Source organism: Vulpes vulpes, chromosome 1 (genome assembly GCF_048418805.1).
Source record: "Vulpes vulpes isolate BD-2025 chromosome 1, VulVul3, whole genome shotgun sequence".
Classification (NCBI taxonomy): domain Eukaryota; kingdom Metazoa; phylum Chordata; class Mammalia; order Carnivora; family Canidae; genus Vulpes; species Vulpes vulpes.
In genome coordinates, this window is record NC_132780.1 from 141,332,468 (window position 1) to 141,340,811 (window position 8,344).

Sequence of the window (8,344 nt, forward strand, 5' to 3'; positions counted from 1 at the left end):
CAATATTCCCATTAGCTCATGTTCACCAGGGTGCTGACCTGGAGCTGAAATGGGCTAATCCCTAAGTCCACACCTCCTCCAGGAAGAGCATTGACCTCTAGGCTCCCCAAAGGCCCTTCTTCACACGTCTCCGTGCCCAGTCAGCACTGAGCACTTGGGAAGTGCTCGATAAACCCATGGATCAATGAAAGGATACACAGATTGCTGGGGAATGATCTCACCAACCTCTGGTTTCCTTTTCCCATTCTTGCCTCCTGCCCATTCCTGCACTCAAATACCTTTGTTGACACTGGTGTCTGACCTCCCAAATCTCCAGGAAGCTTGCACACAGTGGGGCCCTCTGCATCCCATCTGAGTCACCGTTGAACCCAAATATAGCCTGCTGCGGGAAGCCAGCTGTGGTGGGACAGAGATGGGGTCTTTTGGGGGCCCCCAGGATCTCTTTTGAGGGAGAAGGGCCAACCTCTGGGAATAGTAGAGTTGGGGGCAGGAGTTGTTGTAAGTCATTTTCCCGGGATGAAAACAATCCCTGAGCCCACCCCACAGCATCCTCACTCTGGGCTCTTGCTCACCAGCCACACTGTTTCCACTTAAAGGGAAACAGATGGTGTGGTCAACTGGGGTGTCCTAGTGGGCTCTGGCCCTCATTAAGGCCAATGGTGGGGACAATGAGTGATTTACTGGGTTGTAAACAGCAGCTCAAGGGGGGCCAGTGCCCTCTCGCCCACAGCCCCTGAGGACTGACGGAGCAGTGGACAGTGGCCACTGGTCTTAGGCCATGGGGTCAGGTTGGAGTTCAGATGGGAGTCTCCTCACCTCTCCCAATCACTGGATCTGAGCCAAGGCAGTCTGGAGCAGCCAGAGTCCAGCGACAGCTCCTGGGGGGTCCAGATGCTAACAGCTGGAGAAAGTGAATACTGACCTAGGAGTAGGGGAGAGGAAGAGTGGGGTGGAGGCAGCAATCACAGAGCAGCAGGGACACCAGGGTAGGATGGGCAGGAGTTGCTGGAGCCTGGGAGACCTCAGAGGTATAACTGGAGCCTGCATCTTTGCACCACAGCACACAGAGCTCTGTGCAGACAGCCCAGCCCCAGAACCTTCCACAGAGGCACATGAAGGAAAGGCAAATTCATCCCTCTCCCCAAGGAGCCCTGTGCCAGAGAGAAGAAGTAGTTAAGAGCCAAGCTGCATGGGTTCAAGCTCCAGACCTGCCCATCACTGGCCTGTGTAACCCCTCTGTGCCTTGACTTCCCCATCTGTAAAATGGAACATTTCCTCATGAGAATTGCCTCCTTAGTGGACTCCGAACAGTCCCTGACACATAGTGCTATGTGTTTGGTTTAGGTGATTATTTTTAAGGTTAGAGTCCCTGTGTTGGTAAACTGAGGGGGGGAATTTTCACCCTTCTCTATTGCCAGCAGCAGCAGCAGCCTCTGAGGGGCTTCTCCTTGCACATTCATTATTCCCAACCTCTGAGTCTCCTCTCTCACCCCACCATGATCCCCAAATGGTGAAAGGGACAAGGGGCCCCAACTCTAACCAGAAAGTGAATGAGCCAGCCAAATCCCAAAGACAACCTGGCTGAACACAGAGAGTGAACACTGTTTACAGGGCACCTGCTATGCGCCAGACTTGAACCTGGTGCTTATCTGCACTCCGCCACTTAGTTCAAGGTAGGTATTGCTGTCCCATTCCACAGACATGAAGCCACGTCCTTGAGAATAAATGTCTGAGGGACACCTGGGTGGCTCAGTGGTTGAGTGTCTGCCTTTGACTCAGGGTGTGATCCCTGGTCTGGGGATTGAGTCCCACATTGGGCTTCCCACAGGGAGCCTCTTCTCCCTCTCCTTCTGTCTCTGCCTCTCCGTGTGTGTCTCTCATGAATAAATAAATAAAATCTTAAAAAAAGAAAAAAAAAAGAATAAATGTCTGAAATCACCCAGAGAGCAAGAGGAGGAGCTACGGTCAGAACTCAAGACTTCCTGCCTCCAGAATCTCTTTCCTCAAAAGCAGAGTGTGATCCCCAGCCATCAGTCACAAGCACTGAGGGACTTTTTTATTGTGTTTTTTTTTTTTTTTTTTTTTTGAGAGAGAGAGAGAAAGGGAGAGTGCTTGTGTGAGGGGGCAGAGGGAGAGGGAGAAAGAGAAAGAGAATCTTAACCAGGTTCCACACCCAACACAGAGCCCAATTCCATGACCCTGAGATCATGACCTGAGCCGAAATCAAGAATCAGAGGCTTGATTGACTAAGGCACCCATTGGAGAACTAAGATTCTTCTAGACCCAAAAAATTCCAGTATCTGTAAATAGGACCAAGAGCCTATATTTAAATATAATACCTGTCCCCAGGTTTGGACTCCCGCCCACCCAGTGCAGCCCCCATCTCAGATGACAGGCCCACAAGCTGCAGAAGGAAAAGGGAGACAGAGCCCAATTGACCTGCACTGGTTATTTCTGGGGGATGGAAGCACCCCTGCCTCTGTGCCCCCTTTCATCCCCAGGATTCCTCACTCTCTCTCCTAGAACCAGGGCCTGAACAGGCAGAAAAGAGGCAAGAAAAAAGGGCAAGAAACATGTCTCCAACATGTTTTAAATTCTTTTTTTTTTTTTAAGATTTTATTTATTCGGGGATCCCTGGGTGGCTCAGCGGTTTGGCACCTGCCTTTGGCCTGGGGCGTGGTCCTGGAGTCCCGAGATCGAATGCCACATCGGGGTCCCTGCATGGAACCTGCTTCTCCCTCTGCCTGTGACTCTGTCCACCCCCATCTTTTTTTAAAAGATTTTATTTATTTATTCATGAGAGACACAGAGAGGGAGAGGCAGAGACACAGGCAGAGGGAGAAGCAGGCTCCATGCAGGGAGCCCAATGTGGGACTCAATGCCGGGACCCCAGGGTCACGCCCTAAGCCGAAGGCAGATGCTCAACTGCTGAGCCACCCAGGCGTCCCTCCAACATGTTTTAGAGGTGGGAGTTCCAGAGCACAGGGATGAGAGGATCAACAGGGTCAGTGGGGCCACCTCCTCCATCCATTGCGAGGGTTCAAGTAGAACACAGAAAGGACTCACACGCCCGACAGCACCAGGGCCCCATCAGCTGGGGTGGAAGCCCAGCTCTACTGTGGGGAGCTCCTTTTAGACTGGCCCCCCTTCTCATGGCACAAGGGGATCCCTATGCCCACTGTGACATCTCCCCCAAACACTCCCGGACACGATGGGAGAGCCGCCCCAGGCTCCTTGTGCTGCGGGGCAGCAGACGCTGGTCTTCAGTAAGGAGTGGAAAAGGATCAGCACACATCACATCACGCTTGGCACGGCCCCCATTGGCGGGCAGTGTGCCATTGTGTCAGCCAGCCATCTCCCTGCAGAACCTTTGTCAGAGGAGGAGGGGCTGCCAGGGGAATCAGCCCCCACTAGGAGCAGCCCAGACTCAAGAAGCCCCCCTGACTGCCACCCCTGCCCCCAGGCCCTGTCTTCTCTGGGTCCACTTGGTGATTCCTGTTTGTTTGTGTGACTATTTGCTTTCAGTTTCTCCTTCTCCAGGCTCTGTGAGAGCAGGGCTGAGTCTATGGGGGTCACCAGCACATTCTGAGCACCTGGCACATTTGTGGAATGATGGATGACTTGAATGAAAGTGCCACATCCCAGTCCACACCCCTGCCCTTAGCACAGAACTTACAGGTGTTCAGGGTTCAGATTCAGCAGGATGGTCAAGTTTAAAGAAGCCCATCTTGGCAGAGCTGGTAACTCAAGGTCAAACCCCAGAGCAATGGCAAAGCAGTTAATCAAGGAAGACTTCCTGGTGGAGATGGGTAGGGAGTGGAGGCGGCTAGTCTCACATCTGTTTTTCCTGGTCGGCACCTGTTTCCGGCGGGAACTCCCAGAGGGCAGAGGTCATGTCTGGGTCTCAGGGCCATCCCCAGCATAACCCCACTGCGCATGCCTGCCTCACTGTCAACTGCCAGCTGTGACTCATGGCTCATGAGCTTTTCCTCTTGACTAGAGATCAGGGAGCAGTTATTACAGTAACATTACTAACCACATGTCGTGGCTGTGGCCACGCTTACGCTCAGTGCTCCTCCCCCAACCCCGGGCCAGAGCAATTGTCTCACCCTTGGGGTCAGCAAGCAAGGACAAGACTATCCCCTAGAGGGAGGGGGATGGGCTTGATGGCTCTGGTCTGCCTGAGAAGCCCAGAATCCGGACCTTTCCCTCCGAGCTGCTGGCACACCCTCTCCCATCACCCCAAAGCAGCCTCCTGGGGTAGGAGTTAGACCTCTGCTGCCTTCTCTTCCAGGATGGGCAGGAGGAAGAAAGGGAAAATGGTAGGGGCTTCCCTATCTCTGCCCTTCCTCGCCACTAGGTGTAGGATGCTCACAGTCTGGGGAAAGCTGCATCCAGCGATGTGGCCGTAGTGGCCAACTCCTGGCATCAGCAGAAATCCCCACGCCTGTCAACAGACCCTGTTCAGACACGTTCCCTGACCATGCCATTGAGTAAGTGTTGAGGAGACACCTGTGGATGGAGGTCACACCCCTGCCTGTCCTCTCCTCCCAGACAGGCCCCTCCTGGGGCCCAGACCATTCCAGTTCCTCCTGTCAGACCATGAAAGGGCACAGGGCATTCACTCCTACAGGGGACACTCAACGGGAAAGAAAGGAACACACAGGAACTAGCCTGGGCACTCTTAGGGAAGTTACCCAACTTCTCTGGGCCTCAGTTTCTTCAACTGTAAAATGGTACTTAAGGCCTGCTCCTGTCATGAAAATAAATGAGCACACTGGCCTGGATCTGCCATGGAGACAGACTGTGTGTGAACAACAGCCAGTGGCAACCTGTCTTGGCACTGCATGCTGCCATTAACAGTTTGGGGTGGTTAATACAGCAGTCCCCCCTTAGGTGGGGGATACTTCAAAGACCCTCAGTAGATGCCTGCAACCACAGACAGAACCAAACTCTATGTATATATACCATGTTGTTCCTAGACACACATACCATCAGAGTTTGTCAGTTAAGCACAGTAAGAGATTGACAATAATAACTAATAATAAAATAAAACAATTATAACAATACAATGCAATAAAAGTTATGTGAGTTTGGTCTCTCTCTCTCTCAAAATATCTTACTGTACCGCACTCTTCCTTCTGTAATGATGAGAGATGATAACATGCCCACGTGATGACATGCAGTGAGGAAAATAATGAAGGCATCAGAATGCAGAGTAAGGCTACCATTGACCTTCTGACCCTATATCAGAAGGAAAATCATCTGTTTCCAAATTGCAGTTGACCGCACATAACTCAAACCTCAAAAAGTGAAATCGCAGAGGGGCGCCTGGGTGGCTCGGTCAGTTAAGCATCTGCCTTGGGCTCAGGTCATGATCCCAGCCTGGGATAGAGCCTCATCTTTGCTCAGCAGGGAGCCTGCTTCTCCCTCTCCCTCTGCTGCTCCCCCTGCTTGTGCTCTCTCTCTCTGTCAAATAAAAAAAATTAAAAAATTAAAAAAATTAAAAAACAGTGGATAAGGCATGGGACTGCTATACTAAGTATCAAGAAGAACTGAGGCTTCAGAGTTGCTTGAAGAAGGGATTTGGGAAGGCCCTACCTCCTCTCTGCCAACTGCAGACTAAAGAGAACAAGGGCCTGTGACAGACACTCCCCCAACATCCATTGTTCCCTGCTCTCCCCTAGTTTTCAGCCAGAACCCCATGATGGAGAGGCTCTACTGCTCAGCCTCCCTTGCAGCTAGATGTGGCTGGGTGACCACATCTGGCCAGTGGGATGCAAGCAGCGTGTGTACAATGTCCAGGAAGTGTCCAGGGAAGGGGTAAGTGCTGTTTCAAGCCTTTCTTCCTCCCTTCTACTGGCTAGAGGTCCAGCAACCATCTTGAGCAATGAAGTGACCTTGGAAATGAAAACTATACCCAGCAGATCAGTAAGAGAGAAGGAGCTGAGTCCCTGACAGTCTGTAATCTTCTAATCAGCCCGGGGATGTTTACCTACAGACTTCAAGTACAGGAGCAAAAAATTCATCTCTATCTTATATAGATGGAACTTAACTCTGATACAGGCCCCTCCTCTGGTAGAATCACCTCCAGCCCCATGTGAGGGTAGGTGGTGTAAAGAAGAGTTGTCCAGGATGGGACATCCCCACAAGGAGCGTTCCCTCCTGCATGCCCTGCAAGGTCAGGAGCAGTTTTGTTGGGAGGATCTGAGCTCCAGGAGGAACTAGGGATGGATGAATGGTGAAGGTAGAAAAGAATGGAAGGGAGGAAGAGAAGGAGGGAGGAGTCAGGCAAGCGGGTGAAATGAGGAAAGATACCCAGAAGGAAGGAAATATCCCCAAGGCAAATGCTTCAGGTGACCGCCAGTCAGGCTTCATGGTATGGGAAGAGCAGCATGGTCAACCTGACCCACTGCCCATGTCCAATTGTTTTCCCATCTGTACTTTGGGAACAGGCCTTACTTACTATCTCACTATTCAAGGCAAGGGTGAAGCAATTTTTTTTTAAACCCCCACCAAATCAGTGTGACATCCTGTCAATACAGCCCCCAGCCAGGCCCCTCACTCTGGTGCTCCTGGGATTCCTCACCTGTATAGTAGGGATGACAGTAGAATTCCCTGCAGCTAATTGCCGTGAGGATTTGGAGGGGCAGGCAATTCCTGCAGTGTGCTTCCCATTGCATCTGCTCCCGGGCAAGTGCACAGGGAACTGACAGCTCTCATTCTTGCTGCTGTTGAAATCCTGCCCAGGTGTAAGGAACAAAGAATTGCCGTGAGGTGAGCCTAGGGAAAGAGACCGAGGCTCCTCACTCCAGAACAACAGCCAGCCCTGAGGGACTCTAAATATCAGGGAACGCGAATGCTGTGGGAAAGCCATATCTTACCCACCCCCCCCACCCCCCCAGTAGGATCCTGCCTTGTCCTGCCTAGAAAAGCACAAGGCTGCCTTCAATGCTTTGGTGGTTAGACAAGATAATGCACAAGGGATGCCCTTCCCCAAACTCCCCAATAAAAAAACAGGGGTTACTCTAGGAGCACAACCGCTGTTAAGGAAAAGAAGGGACTTTACAGGGGGAACTAAGTGCTGTCATGTCTCCTTGGAGCAGCAACCGAGAAAAAAAAAGAACCTTACATGAAAGTCACTGTGATTCTGGGTGGCCTAAGGAGAATTCTGACTGCCCACAAGATGAACTCTGAAGTGCAGGGAGCTGCAGAAAGAGTCAGGAATGAAAGCGTTTTGCAATTCTAAGAGCAACCTCCTACCAGCAGCTGAACCTCTGAGCCTGGGCTCCCACCTCCACAGAGCCGGACAAGGTCATGATTTGGGACTTGTGTTTAGGAATCATACAGCAATGAGTTTGAATCTGCATTGGAGGACGTTACTAAATTGCACACCTCTGTTTCTTCTTGTTTAAAACAAAACCAAGCCAAAAACAAAATTGAGCTGGGCTCGGAGAGCCACCAGGATTAATTCAGTGGATGCCAGCTGAGAGCCTGGCACCCAGGACAAGCTCCGTAAATATTCTCTAGTAGGTTGCTATTTTTCTCCTGTCTGGGCAGGAATCAGACTGAAAAGATCTCTTCGAGTTCTTTTCAAGTCTAGAATTCCTTGATTCCATAATCCTGTGGTCTTCTGATTCTGATTCTGGGATCTGAGGATTGGATATGATATGACTAGATGGTTCTGCAGTGCACAGCCCTGGCCCAGCACCCGGCGGTCCAGCCTGCAGCCCACATCGTTTTGCTTTTGTGAGTGGGTTTCACCCTGCCCATCATGTGCCCCGCAGCCCCGTGGCAGCCCCATGGCCACAGGTGGCCCTGCCAGCTAGCTCTGACCCCTGCAGCATACCTTCACCTACAGTCAGGGCAGCACAAGCCCCTCTGGCTGACTTCCTCACACCTACAGTCCCCTGACAATGTCACATGCTGTGGAAGTTGGCAGGCCCAGAGGGGCCACAGAATGCCAACACAAACATCATTCCTGCAGAGAGAGAAGAGCTCATGGGGGTTATTTTTAACCTGTTGATCAGAGGGCATATCTCCAGGAGGCCCTGGGCTGGAGGCTCTGAGGGGAAAGTGGATCGTCAGGCCTCACCTCAATGATTCCCAAGGGCACTGGGCTGCAGGCAGGTACCCTCAGCCTCACCCCACTTTGACAGAGAAGGGAAAAGGAAGACAGATCAGGACATGCCCCATATTGTCTCCACTAGTCTCAACTGGGGTTGAGCTCAACCAAGAAGAAACAAGGATGCCATGAATCACAGAACATCGAACCCTTCATTGTACAGCTTAGGAAACTGAGATGTGAGAGAGGAGGCCCAGTCATGCCGCCAGTTAGCACCAG